This window comes from Gracilinanus agilis, chromosome 1, assembly GCF_016433145.1.
Source record: "Gracilinanus agilis isolate LMUSP501 chromosome 1, AgileGrace, whole genome shotgun sequence".
Lineage (NCBI taxonomy): Eukaryota > Metazoa > Chordata > Mammalia > Didelphimorphia > Didelphidae > Gracilinanus > Gracilinanus agilis.
In genome coordinates, this window is record NC_058130.1 from 322,282,938 (window position 1) to 322,297,150 (window position 14,213).

The 14,213-nt window shown below is 34.3% G+C and overlaps 1 protein-coding gene across 1 annotated transcript in view; it reads left to right on the forward strand.

The window, feature by feature from the left end:
• TMEM161B (transmembrane protein 161B) overlaps positions 1 to 14,213 on the forward strand; it is a 95,230-nt gene that overhangs the window by 66,337 nt on the left and 14,680 nt on the right. The gene's annotated exons all lie outside the window — the stretch shown is intronic.

Consider the following 14,213-nt stretch of genomic DNA (forward strand, 5'->3'; position numbering starts at 1 on the left):
TGGAGATTAATATAGGCAATAAATGGGATAGCTAGGTTGCATGGTGAATAGAATGCTAGATTTGGTGTCAGGAAGTTCAAATTCTCAGATATTTACTAGCTTTGTAACTCTGGGCAAGTCCCTTATTCTTTCTTAGCTTCATTTTCTCATCTATAAAATCAAACCCCTTAGATTTTTTTTTTTTAAACCCTTGTACTTCGGTGTATTGTCTCATAGGTGGAAGATTGGTAAGGGTGGGCAATGGGGGTCAAGTGACTTGCCCGGGATCACACAGCTGGGAAGTGGCTGAGGCCGGGTTCGAACCTAGGACCTCCTGTCTCTAGGCCTGACTCTCACTCCACTGAGCTACCCAGCTGCCCAAACCCCTTAGATTTTTTGTGAGGTTCTTCATGAAATAATATATGTAAAGCATTTTGCAAAACTTAAAAAGTGCTATATAATTGTCAACCACCAGTATTCTTGTAAGTGCTAGAAATATGCAGAAACGAAGAGAAATCATTGTAAGCTGAAATCAAGAAATGCTTCTTGGAAATTTAGATCTTGAACTAGGACTTAAAGGTTTTAATGCAGGGGAAAATAGCATCAGCAAAGGTAGGAGATTCTTCATTTTTCTCATATATAAAATATGGAGTTTTTACTGGCTGATCTCTTTAGTCCTCCCTTTGTTCTAGATCTACAACACTGTGCATGTTTATTACCTGTTTCATCAAGAAGTAGAGAGATTCATGAGAAAAGGAAGGGGAAACAGGAGAAAGTAAGACAAAATTAGAAAAACCAGTTGAGATCACAATGTAATAATCCTTGAATTTCTGGTTTTAGTCTATAATTGAGGTCTATTAAAGATTGTTTACCAGGAGAATGACTAATGAAATTAATGTTTCAGGAAGGATAGAATAGAAATAAGTATTAGTTGCCTACTGTATACCAACCTCTTTGCGAAGTTCTTTACAGATATTATTTCATTTGCTCTTCACAGTAATCATGGGAGCTAAGTACTATTGTTATCCTCATTTTACTATTGAGGGATCTGAGGCCAACAGAGTGACTTATCTAGCTAGGGTCACACACAGTTATTAAGCATTTGAGGGTAGTTTTGAACTCAAGTCTTATTGAGTCTAGAGCCAATGCCACCTAGATGTCTCTAAAGATTAATATGATGACATACAAGATAATTGGAGAGGGCAAAGGCTGGAGGCAGAGAAATTAGCTAGGAAAATAATCTAGGTATGTTTTATAATAATTAGTGGGATGGCATTTGGAAATGGAAGAGAAAGGACAGATATAAAGTACCAGTTTTAACCTATGAGGCAAAAATTTTAAAGTTATTATTAGGGTAAAGCTCACCTTGTTAATATTAAAAACTTAGTGACATAGTCTTGTGTATGAATGAAAACTGAGTAAACTAATGTAGCAATCATCCTATTTTAAAATTTTTGGTTTTAATAGAAAGGACTGGACCTATAATTTTATTTGTGCATTAAACTTCCTATGAAGACATGGTAACTGGTAGATTTGGAGAATTGCCTAGGAAACTGGGAGGTTAAATGATTGTCCCAGCAGCCATTCAGCTAGTACCTGTAAGAGATGGGACTTAAACTCAGCTTTTTCTGAGCTATAGGCCTCTATATTGCTTTTCTAATATTTTAAAAATATCTTTTAATTATTAAATTCTTGATAACACTTTTTGGACAAACATCCTTTACTCTCCAGTGAAAATAAAGAATTTGGAAGGTGATTCTTTAGGTTCTCATAAGCATTTTTTGTAATTTATGAAACTTTTTCATGTGTCCTTCAAAGTCCAATAAATATTTTGCAATTATAATGAACACTAGGTGTTTTGCACATAACAATTTCATCTCCCTTTTTGCCCTCTCCTATGTATTTGCCCTTTCTGTTATATTTTAATGTATTTACTAAAAACCTATTCTAATCCTCCAAGATAGCATGCATTCTAAAAAACTCTTCAAGCAAATTCCAAACAATATCTGATATAGTTGATTTCAGTCCTTATCCTCCTTGACATCTCTGAGATGAAATATTATTGGTGAACCCTTCTTTCTGAATATTTTCTTCTCCCTTGGCTTCAGAGACATTAAGCTCTTTTCCTATTTTTCTAAACACTGTCACTTCCCAAACTTTTTTTTTTAAACTTTTAACTTCTGTGTATTGGCTCCTTGGTGGAAGAGTAGTAAGGGTGGGCAATGAGGGTCAAGTGACTTGCCCAGGGTTACATAGCTGGGAAGTGTCCAAGGCTGGATTTGAACCTAGGACCTCCTGTCTTTAGGCCTGACTCTAAATCTGCAGAGCTACCCAGCTGCCCCCCCCACCTAAACTCTTCAAATAGATATTCCCCAAAGTTCCTCTGATCCTCTTTTGTACTCTTACAGCCTTATTCACTCCCATAGCTTCTATTAACAACTCTGAGCAGTTTGCTCAGATCTTTATATCCAGACCAGATCTCTGTTGTGAGCTTTTCCTGATCGGCAGTCTACTTTCAGCCATTGACAGACATTCTCTACAATCTTTGTTAATGCTGTTCCAATGTCTAGGCTATTGTCCTACTCCCTCTTACTGACTAAATGCTGCATAACACTTATAGAACGTTAAGAAGGCATGGAAACTGTAGATCTAAGAATACTTTAAAGTTCAACCTTTTTCTTTAAAGAATAAGAATTTGTAGGATTCAGCATAATAGTATAATTCTATAAGAGGGATTCTCAAAGTCTATCATCTAGTGACTCTTTAAGGCCTATTATTATGAACTCTGAGTAATCATGAACTCATGGTGATGCAAATAGTGGGATGGGAGAGCTGAGATTTGAACCCAGTTTCTTCAGAGTCAGCACTCTTTACTTCGGACCCCCTAATACTGACTTCTGGTTATTCTTGGATGGTTCGAATTCAATAAAATTCTAAGGACAGAAATCAGTTTGGAAGATCTTGTGGATAGATTTGGTACAAGGAGTGGGAATGGATTGTAAATTCACTCAAAAAATTTGTTGTAAAAGTTGGCAAAGCCTTACCTAGCTACTTTTTTCCTGGACAGTGTTTCCCTGTGGCTGGGACAAGGACCTTAGCAGGATGTTGACTGGGAAGAAGGGGCACTATTGTATGAGCATTCCATACAAAGGACTGGGATTTCTTATAGTTAAATTGGTACCAGGGAAACTTGTTACTATTAAACCAGCTCCTAATTTCCTGTTTCTTTTTTCATGAGGAAGTTGTACAAATTAATGTGAAAATTCCTTTTCAGCTCTCAAAATTCTGAGCATAGAGACTAAGGGCTACTTATCTTTCTACTGTTAACACTTTCTTTTGATCAGGTTTCTCTCCTTGCTATCTATCCCACTGTTATTACCCCTTCCGTTGAAATTTTGTAAGAAGTTTCACTGTAGGCATCACTGGTTGGGGAGAATGCTGGGTTAGGGTAAGAAGGGAGAAAGGAATCTATCCCTCTGTCCTACAGAAAGAAGGTAATTACCCTGCATCAGTTCATGAAGTCTTCCTGAGTTCCTCTGAAATTGATCCTTTTGCCATTACTTACATTGCAACAATTCTTTAATCTTATGTGATTGTTCAGTTTTTTCTCATCTGATAGGAGCCCCTTTGTTTATGATTTTCTTTCCTTCAACAGAAAGTGCCACCATGAATGTTTTTGTACCACGAATGGATCTTTTTCCTCATTCTTTGGTTTCTTTGGGGTATTGGCCTTGTATTAGGGTGTCTTTTGATCAAAGGATTAGGCACAGGTTAATGACTTTTGAAGCATAATTCCAAATTGGTTTCCAGAATTGTTGGGCGAATTCACAGTTCTACCTAATGTGTATATCAATCAGCTAGTATTTATTATGTACCTGCTATGTGCCTGGCACTGTGCTAAGCCCCAGGTATATGAAAGGCAAAGGACACAGTCCCTTCTCTAAAGGGGAGACAACATGCAAACAATAACGTACAAGCATGATAAATATAGAGTAAATTGGAGAGATAATCAACAGGTATTCACTTTAGAGGGGAATCCAGAAAGTCCTTTTATAGAAGATGGGCCTTTAGCAGAGGCTTAAAGGAAGCCACGGAAGCTAGGTGGTAGAGATGAGAAGGAAGCTTTTTTTCCTGTCCTCTAGCCTTGTTGTAGTAGTTTCTCTAGACCATCATATCATCTGCAAATTGCAATTTTGTTTCCAATTAACTGTGCAATATCTTTTTTCTTGTTTTATTGTTATACCTAATATTTCTAGCTCCATAAGATATAAAAATGGACATCCTTGCTTTATCCCTGTTAATACTGGGAAAGCTTTTTTAGCCTTTCTTTTCATTTAATGTTGGCTATGAGATTTAGATGTGTACTATTTTCCTTATTAAGGAAAGGTCTATTTATTTACATAATTCATTTCTATAATCTATTTATGCCTTTAAAAAAACAGAAATTGGTATTGAATTTTATCAAAAGTATCATAATCATCTATTTATAACTTATGTATTTAATTATTGTTACTAATAAGGTCTGTTATGTTTATATTTATTATATATTTATGCTCATTGTGTAAACTTTTTTGGATCAGCATAGTGTAATGATTAGAATAGGCTTTAGGGCAGGTGGGTGGCACAGTGGATAGAGTGTCAAGCCTGAAGTAAGAATTTTTCAGTTTCCCTTTCTAAAATTGAGTTATTTGAACTCTCTTCCATTAATCTGGATATATTTTCTAAATATTAATCTCTTGCCTAATTTATTAACATATAAATATTTTCATAATTTATATATGTTATATAAATTATATTATAATATAATTAAAATATATAAATATAAATTTATAATTTATAATATAATTTAAAATATTTTCTGATAGTTTCCTTTTTTCTTCATTTATTGTGAATTCTTTTGTACTTTTTATATTGATAGTTTGATTTTCCTTTTTCTAAAATCAGACTAAATAGCTATCAATCTCTTACTAGTTTTTTCAATTTGTTATTACTTTCAGTTTTGTTAATTTTACCTTTGCTTTTCAGATTTTTAAATCTGACAGTTAAATTTTTTGACTTGTTTCCTATTTTTAAAATGTATATGCCCAACTCATAGATCTATTCATTTTCTCTTTTGCTGATAAAATTTAGAATTTAAAGATATAAATTTTCCTATAAGGAAAAGTTACTACCTGGACATCAGCCTAAAAATTTTGGTGTAGTCTCTTTGTTGTAATTTTATTTAAATTCTTTTTCCCACTATGGTTGGTTCTTTGTTGCATAAGTTCTTTAGGATTAAACTATTTAATATCCAATTGATTTTTAATCTTTTCTTTTTTAAATAGACACACCATGGGTTTAATATAATTTTTATTGCCTTGCAGCCTGTATAGGATGCTTTTATATATTTATTTTCTACATTAGCTTGTGAGGTTTTTGTATTTTAAAAGTGTCTATTTTTGTAAAACCACCATACTTATCTGAGTATGTATGTATACTCCTTTCCAATCTGATTGAATAATTACCAGAGCACTATCATTGCCAACTTTTCTAAAATTCTTTGTTGTTTTTAAGCATAACAGTGAAATGTCTCTTCACTATTGTTTTGAGTTCATGGTTGCTACTCATCCTTTTTTGATTAAATCTTAAGTCTGTCAGTTACTGAACAATTATTAAATGATTAACGTGTGTCAGGTACTATGTTTAGCATTGATAATACAAAGAAAGGCAGCTCTTGTCCTCAAAATGCTTAAATTCTAATGGGAGAGGAAACCTTTATATTTAAATAGATAGAAAGTAATCTGAGGAGGAGAGACACTGATACGGAAGAGAGGTAAGAAAGGACTCTCATAGAATGTAGAATTTGAAGTCAGGGAAGATAGTGGATATAGTGGAGATAGGACAGAACAATTTAGGACTGGTTCATAGCTAATGCAGAGGCAGAGAGAGAGGAGATGGGGTTTGAACTGAAGGATCACCAAGTGGGCTAGTATAACTAGATCATAGAGTGTGTGGAGGAAAGTAAATTATAAGAAGAATGGAAAGATGAAAAAAGAATAGTTTATGAATAACTTGAAATGCTAATTAGAGGACTAGTTACTAACTACTAACTAGGCTAACTACTGGAGCCTAGAAGTAATAGAAAACCATTGTGGCTCAAATGGTTTGGAAAAATCACCTTGGCGCTCTGACTAAAAAAACTCTGACTAAAAGTTTATTGCAACAGTCAAGATAAGAGCTAACCAGAGAGATGATTCTGTGAATGGAGAAGAGAGGATAAATATGAGAAGATATTTGAAGAGATAAACAAGATTTTGCAACATGTTGGCTTTGTGGATCAAGTGAAAATGAGTTGAAGATGATGCTGAGTTTATAAACCAGGTAGGATGATGGCAGCCTTGACAACAAAAATGAAGTTAGATAGAAGTTTCAGGGGAAAAGATAAAAGAATTTTGTTTTAGACATGTTGGATTTTAGGTACCTACGAAACCTTCATTTAAGATATCCAAAAGGCATTTAGTGATGTGGGACCATCAAGTGAGAGACAGAAGCTGGAAATATATATATTTCCCGGTTTAATAGATTTCGACACCAAACTCTGTGTTTACGTCTTCAACCTTCCTTTGACCAGTTTAAAGTGAGATTTGTGTGATGCCTGTTGCCTTATCTCCCTTACATCTTTGGTATCTCCATAGTTTTGTAAAAACAATAAGTTCTCTCCCCTTCCTTTATTACTCTCTTCCTTCCCTTTTCTTTCTTAAGACTGTTGAAATCAAATCAAACCATCCTCAAGCTGTTTGTCTTTTTAAATTTCTTTTAGGGCCCTTAAAGATGTTAGAACTCTAAAGAGACACTTGCTTCTTCTCTCTCATTAGAATGTAAGCACTTCAGGGTCTTTCAGCTTCCTCAAAGTTTACAAATGTATTTATCTTTTTAGTTTTTTTAAACTTTAGTTTTTACATTTCAAAGTTTCTACTCAGCTCTCACTTTTTCATCAAGAATGCTTTAAACAAATCTGTTCTACTAAAGTTTTCTTTTTTTTACCCTGAAACATTATACTCTCTTTTGCAGGATATGTTATTAATAGGTTGAAAGGGTTTTATCTTTTGCCTATTGGTTTAGCATATGCTAATATCTATCCTTTATAATGGTAGCTGACAAAGTTTGTGTGATCCTGACTGTAATTTGTTGGTAGTTGAATTCTTACTTTCTTTTCTGAATTTTTGCATTGTCTGGTTTCTGTGCCTTTAAAAACTCTGAATTTTGTCCATGACATTCCTGGGAGTTTTCATTTTGAAGTTTCTTTCAGGAGGTGGTGACAGAGTCTTTCTATTTTCAAGTTACTCTCTAATACAGTGATTCCCAAAGTGGACGCTACCGCCCTCTGGTGGGTGCTGCAGTGATCCAGGGGGGAGCTGTGATGGCCATAGGTGCATTTGGGGGCTGTGAATAACTGTAAGGGGGTGGTGATAGTACGTGACAGGGCCGCTAAGTAATATTTTTTTCTGGAAAGGGGGCGGTAGGCCAAAAAAGTTTGGGAACCACTGCCTCTAATAGATCTAGGCAGTTTATGATTTTGTGAAATACCGATATCCAGGTTTTTTGTTTAGTCATGTTTATCATAGTGACAGATAATTCTTGAATTTTTTCTTCTTGTCCATTTCCTATGCTTGTTCTGTTTTTGTTTTTAAATAATAGATAGCTTTGTATTCTTATTTTTTTCATCTTTTGACTTTTTTCTCCAGAACTTCTTCTTGTGTCATAGAGTCATTGAGTTCTTACCACTCCTTATTTTTCAGAGAACAATTTACTACTTTGGTGAGGTATTTATAGTCTCTTGGTCTGATGTATTTATTCTACTTCCAAGTCTTTCCTCCATAGTTTATATTTCTTTTATAATCTTTTAATTTCTCCCAGTAACTCATATAATCCTTTTTTAGACTTTCCTTGTAGCTAGTATGATATTCTACATGAAAATATTTTCCTTTTGGTTGGTTCTTGACCCATGGTTTTTCTTTATATTATTAATGTAGTTCTTGGCCATCTCATACTTTTGGATGGAGTGGTCAAGGCTCTATTTGATCTTTACCTCACTTCCCAGTTCTTGATTCTGGAGTCCTCTTCCTTGGGTTTGTTAGTGCTCAAAATGATAATCGTTTTCAGTGTTGCTTGTTATAGCACTGTAAGTGGCTATCTATGAGAAAGATAATAGGTTGTCTTCTGCCCCTATAAAACTTTTTGTAATCTGTTTTCCTTGATTCTATCTGTTCTGTGGTTTTGTCTCCCTAGAATTTTCCTAATAAGTGCCATGGGCTTCCAGACCTCTAACCTATTTACTTGCTGGCTCCATTGGCAAGATTACTCTTCCAATATCTGTAGTTTAGGTTATTTTTTTCTTTTTTTAAAATTGATTTTTTTGTTATATTGAAATTCTCAGGCATCTTCCTCCTTTCTTCTCTTCCTTCTCTCTAGAGAAGGCATCATTTGACGAAAAGATATATGTATATATAAGACCATGTTATTTCTGTATATCAGTTCTTTCTGTGGAGGTAGACATATACAAGTTATTCTTGAAACTATTTCTGTTGCATATAGTTTTCTCTTGGTTCTTCTGGTTTCACTGCATAATTTCATATAGGCCTTTCCATGTTTTAAAAAAAATTAACCTTCTCATCATTTGATACAATGCAGTAATATTCCATTACAATCGTGTGCTACAACTTATTTTGCCATTTTCTTTCAATCGAGGAATTGCTAGTTATTTTTTGTTATTCTGTCCTGGGCTCCCTTAAGAAATTCAATGAAGTTTCTCTTTGGAAGTTTTTAGTATTGGTTAATATGGTCCACTTTTTTTAGATAATTGGTTCCTGTATCATTCTGATCCTGGCATCTTCTTCCTTTGTTTCATAAGTGCTCAAAATGCTGGTCAGCTTCAGTGCTTCTTGTTATAGCACTGTAATTGATTGCTCTCTAGCAGCTAGATTATTCTCTAGCATTTCCTTTTGTTCTTTCTGACTCCTCATCCCCCCTAGACCTTGTAATATTGAGAGTAAAGGTCCTCTACAACCCAATCTTGAGTCTCTTCACCATCCTCTTTGCCTTCCTTTGGTTGTTTTTAACTTATCTATGCCTTTACTAAAATGTGGCATTATATTGTAATTAAATAAAACACTCTGATAATAGCTCAGAGAGGGCACAGTACAGCAGAACTATCAGGTCTCAAGGCCTGTACCCTGTTCCTAAATTGTGCTATTTATTTTTTGTCTTCCATGTCAAGCTATTGACTCATTGAGTTTGTAATCTGTTGAAACTCTCACATCTTCTATTTCTCTTAACTCTCATACTTGCAAGGTTGATTTTTTTTTTAACTCAAAAGTTAGGTACTTTTATACCTATTAAATTCCATCTTAAATAATCATTAATTAAAGGAAGTGATTAGCAAAAGCATCTTGTACAGGAAAACTTGGTTTTGCTTTTAGAGAGTTACCTTTTTTTTTTTTTTTTTTTTTTTTTTTTTGGTAATTTGAACTATTGGGGAAGGAATCAGCATTTAATCACTTTTTTCATTTGCTCACTTTACTTTCAATTTCCATACTTGGTTCTGGCTATTCAGTAAACCCTGCTAAGTGTCAGGAGAGAAGGAAGTTTTGCATATTTGCATAACTGCAAATAGAATGTCCCTATCTCAATCAAAGATTATTTGTGCCTTTCTTATACTGTGTACCACTTATCAACCCTACTCAATTATGAATTCCTTTAGAGTAGGGATCATGGCTTATTTATCTTTGTGTCTTTACTTTGCCTAAAACAGTTTTTATGTACATAATAGGTATTTAATTAAGATTGAAAGGTAGGAATGGTTCTTATTCTGATATAATAGTCTTGCTATGTTTTTACCCAAGTGTTAAATGGTTCATTCACCTTATATTACATCAAACTGTTTCTAAATTTATGTCAGGTAAGATCACACAAATCAAAACCTAAATCTGTCAAGTGAATAACAATGTCTTGCAAAAACTGGTTAATGAACATGCTTAACAACTGTTTCATAGAAAATGAACATGTAAAAGTAAAATTTTTGTCATGTTCCATCAACATAATTCATAATGATCATATTGAATCCATTGAAATAGAATAATTTCATCATTTAATTAAAACTGGCCACTTCTATTCTAGTAAGCCTTCTGTCAATCTAAGTTCACATCATTCTTAAACATTTCCTAATTGCTTAAGCCAGTGATGGGCAAACTTTTTAAAGAAGGGGCCAAAGGAAAGGAAATGCTCATCTGTATTGTATCCTACTCATTGTATTTGTTAGATTAGGAATAATATCTCAAGGCCAACATTTCAGGCCCCACCCCCCAATCTCATGCCCACAGGCTGTAGTTTGCCAAACCATCATTGGCTTAAGCAATTGAGTTAATGTTAAATTTGTAATTAACAATGAGGAAGAGGTTAAAGGAAAGTTAAATAAAAATTTATTAATTCTTGTTTACAATTTTGAGAACTTTATATTTTTTAATTTTTTTTTAAACCCTTACCTTCTGTCTTAGAACCAATACTAGGTATTGGTTCTAAGGCAGAAGAGTGGTAAGGGTAAGGCAATGGGGGTAAATGACTTGCCCAGGGTCACACAGCTAGGAAGTGTCTGAGGTCATATTTGAACCCAGGACCTCCTGTCTCTGGGCCTGACTCTCAATCCACTGAGCCACCCATCTGCCCCCTGTTTTAAGAACTTTAAAAGAAATTTTGAGCAGTCAGAAGAAGAATTATAGAATACAACCTTGCTAGGAAGGAATTTACAACCTTGCTAGGAAAGTAGGAAATTTGCCAGCTTGGGAAATTTATCAGATTTGTTGATCTCTGTCTCTGTCTCTCTTTCTCTCTCCCTCTCCCTTGACTTAAGAAGAGTTTAGGAATTACTAGCCATTGGCAAAAATTCAGAAGAAACTCTTTAAAGTTTCATTACTGGGGACTGCTGACTAGATGACTCAGTGGTTTGAGAATTAGCCTAGAGATGGGAGATCTTGAGTTCAAATTTGTCCTCAGATATTTCCTCAGGGCGTGACCCTGGGCAAATTACTTAACCTCTCTTACCCTCCCACCCCCAATACCTAGTCTTAACATTCTTCTGCCTTGGAAACAATTCACATTATTCTAAGACTGTAGGTAAGCCTTTAAAAAAAAAAAAAGAAGAAGAAGAAGCTTAATTACTATAAAAAAAACTGAAGGGTGGTATTTAGCTAAGATATTGAATATTGTTTAGGGGAAATTAATTAAAGTAAAACATTTTATTTTTACTGAGTTTAATTTCAGTTCTTAATAAAAAAATCCTTTGATTGAAATTTAACTATATTAATACACATAAGCTACAGTGAATTCTAGAATAGACATTGTATGAATAGAGAGCGTAAAGCATTTTCATTCTGTCTTCCTACCTCAGCTATTTTTTTTTTTACTTAAACACTGAGAAAAATACAAAGTCAATTAAGAGCTATCCAGAAGAGGAGTGGGCTTCTTCATTGGCAGTGTACAAATGCAAGTTGGATGACCACTTATGGGAATGATAGAGAATGAATTTCTTTTGATGTGTGAGTTTGACTAGAAGACCTGAGCTCCCTTCTGTGTCTGAGATTCGACATAATCAGTGTCTATATACAAAAAAGTATGGGATTGCAGATGGGTAGTTTTTTTTTTAAATCCTTACCTTCTGACTTTGTAATGGTTCCAAGACAGAGCTGAGATAAGGGCCTGGGAGTTAAATGACTTGCCTAGGGCCACACAGCTAGAAAGTATTTGAAGGCAGATTTGAATTTAGGACCTCCTATCTCTACCCCTGACTCTCAATCAACTGAGCCATCCAGCTACCCCTGGGTAGATATTTACTTAAGTTTTTTGATGTATACAACAGACCAAAGAACAAAAATGGGAAGCCTTTTTTTTAAAATAACCCTTCCTGAAAACTAAGGGCTAGGCAATGGGGGTTAAGTGACTTTCCCAGGGTCACACAGATGGGAAGTGTCTGAGGAGATTTGAACCTAGGACCTCTTGTTTCTAGACTGGCTCTCAATCCACTGAACCACCCAGCTGCCTCCAAAAATGGGAATTTGTAAAGTTTCCATTTTATAAAAGGATTTATAATAAATTCCCTGCTCTGCACATGAAGCTTATGAGTAAGAAATCTAATGATTATTGCTTACAGATTAAAGAAATGATTTTAGCATATTAGAAAAGGTTTACCTTGAGGAATACGTTACAAACTTGCCCTAGGGAGATAGAAAAATCAAATAGGATTCTGTCTGCCTTTTTGGAACTCACAACGTATTAGCCAAGGTACAAATGCCATACCAATGTGCTATTTCAAGGTTCTGGGTTATTGAAGTGAGGAAGGGTCAAAACTGGAAGGGGCAGGGAATGGTGTATCCAGGAAAGATTCATTGAGGAGAGGAAACTGATCCTTTAAAAAATATATAGGATTAAACAGGTGGAGATGAAGATATTTCAGGCATAGGGAACAATATGAGTAAAACCCTGGAGGCAGAGAAGGCTGAATGAGTTTAGGCCAGTTTCTAGTGTAGGAAGCTTATGTAGTATGTGATGAATTTGGAAAGATACAGTGATGTCAGATTATGACATTGGTTATTAGGAACATATTTTCCTCAGAAACAGTCATTGGAGTAATAGTATTTGGAATCCTAAATTATCATACCATGTCTATCAACTTATTAATATAACTTAAGAAAATAATGTTTTAAATAACATTAAAATAATCAAATTGAATAAATATCCATTTATTGTAAGTACTGGTACTTGAAAAAAGGTTACCTTTAGTGGAATATATTGCACTATGAAAAGTAAAAGGTAGGAAAAAGAAGAAACGTAATATATGCACATTTCATTTGACAGGTAAAAATATATTGAGTGAGATGGTATTGAGCTATGGTCAGTTGCTGCCCGGGACATTTTGGTTTCTGTACATGGATGGATTTGGGGGAAAGTAGTCATTTAAAAATAAGTGCTAAAATGAACCTTTGAAATAATTTTACAATCCAATCACATAGAAGCGAGTCTAGTGATATAGCCTAGACTAGAATCCATGTATAAATATAAATTTGCTTTTATGAAGTAGACATAGGTCAGTTGTTTATTATTTAATTTGGAGAATATCTATGTCAGTGTACAAGCATATTAAAAAGGACTTATTTAATAACTGTATAAAGGATCAGGTAGTCTCTTGGATTTATAATTATGTGATTGGTAAAGAGTTTGTATAATTCATAGCTCAAAAGAGTCTTAGGGATTATATATTGAGACTTTTGCAGAGGAGGAAACTGAGACCTTAGAACCATGTAACTTGTTTAGAGTTACATAGGCAGTTATTTGGCAGAATCCCATTTCCTGAACCGTTCTATGTCAGTAATAGGAATATCCTTACTTTGTGAAGGTATTGTGTTCTGAGTTGATTTCTAAGCTTGGTTATTTTGAACTCAGAAGTGTTTCCTTAGAAACAGTATTAAAGTTAAGTTCCCAAGGTATCTGAGCCCACAAGGTTAGAATATAATACTAAAAAGGTAATAAAGACTCTTTCAACTGCATCTAATTCTTGAATATAGAATTGTCTCTGGGAAAATTCATTGATTTCCAATTCCAGATACCAGAATAAATAGAGCAATTTCTTTTGAGCACAAATGTGGTAGGTTAGTGCTAGAATTTAAAGGTTACCTCATAAATACTTTCGTGTTTGTATAGGTGATTTTTTTCCTTTAAAGAAGACTATAATATAATGGAAAAAGCACCAGAGAAATAAAAAGACCTGGTTCTAGTATAGGCTCTATTGCTAGATCTCTAGACTCATTTTGATCAAGTTATCGACATTGTGACTTGATTGTAAAATTATTTCTGAAGTTCATTTTAGCAATAATTTTTTTTACCTTATCTCTTTTTGCTATGCAAATCTTAAAGCACAGGAAAGTGACTTGTTTAGAACTGCATAATTAATTTAGAACTTAGGTTTTCCTAAGTTATAGTGTTTCCAAATGTGAAGCCTAAAATATTTTTCCAACTACATTAACAGTATCAGAACTAGAGGCAGTGTGGTGTTGTGTGGTGTGAACTGGTTTTAGAGTCAAAACACTCAAGTTTAAATGTTGACACTGCCATTTTCTTACCTGTGTCCTCAGGAAAGTCCTTTAGCTCTGTGGGTCTCAGTTTCTTCCTACTAAAATGAGGGTGTTGGACTAAATAACTTCAAAGGT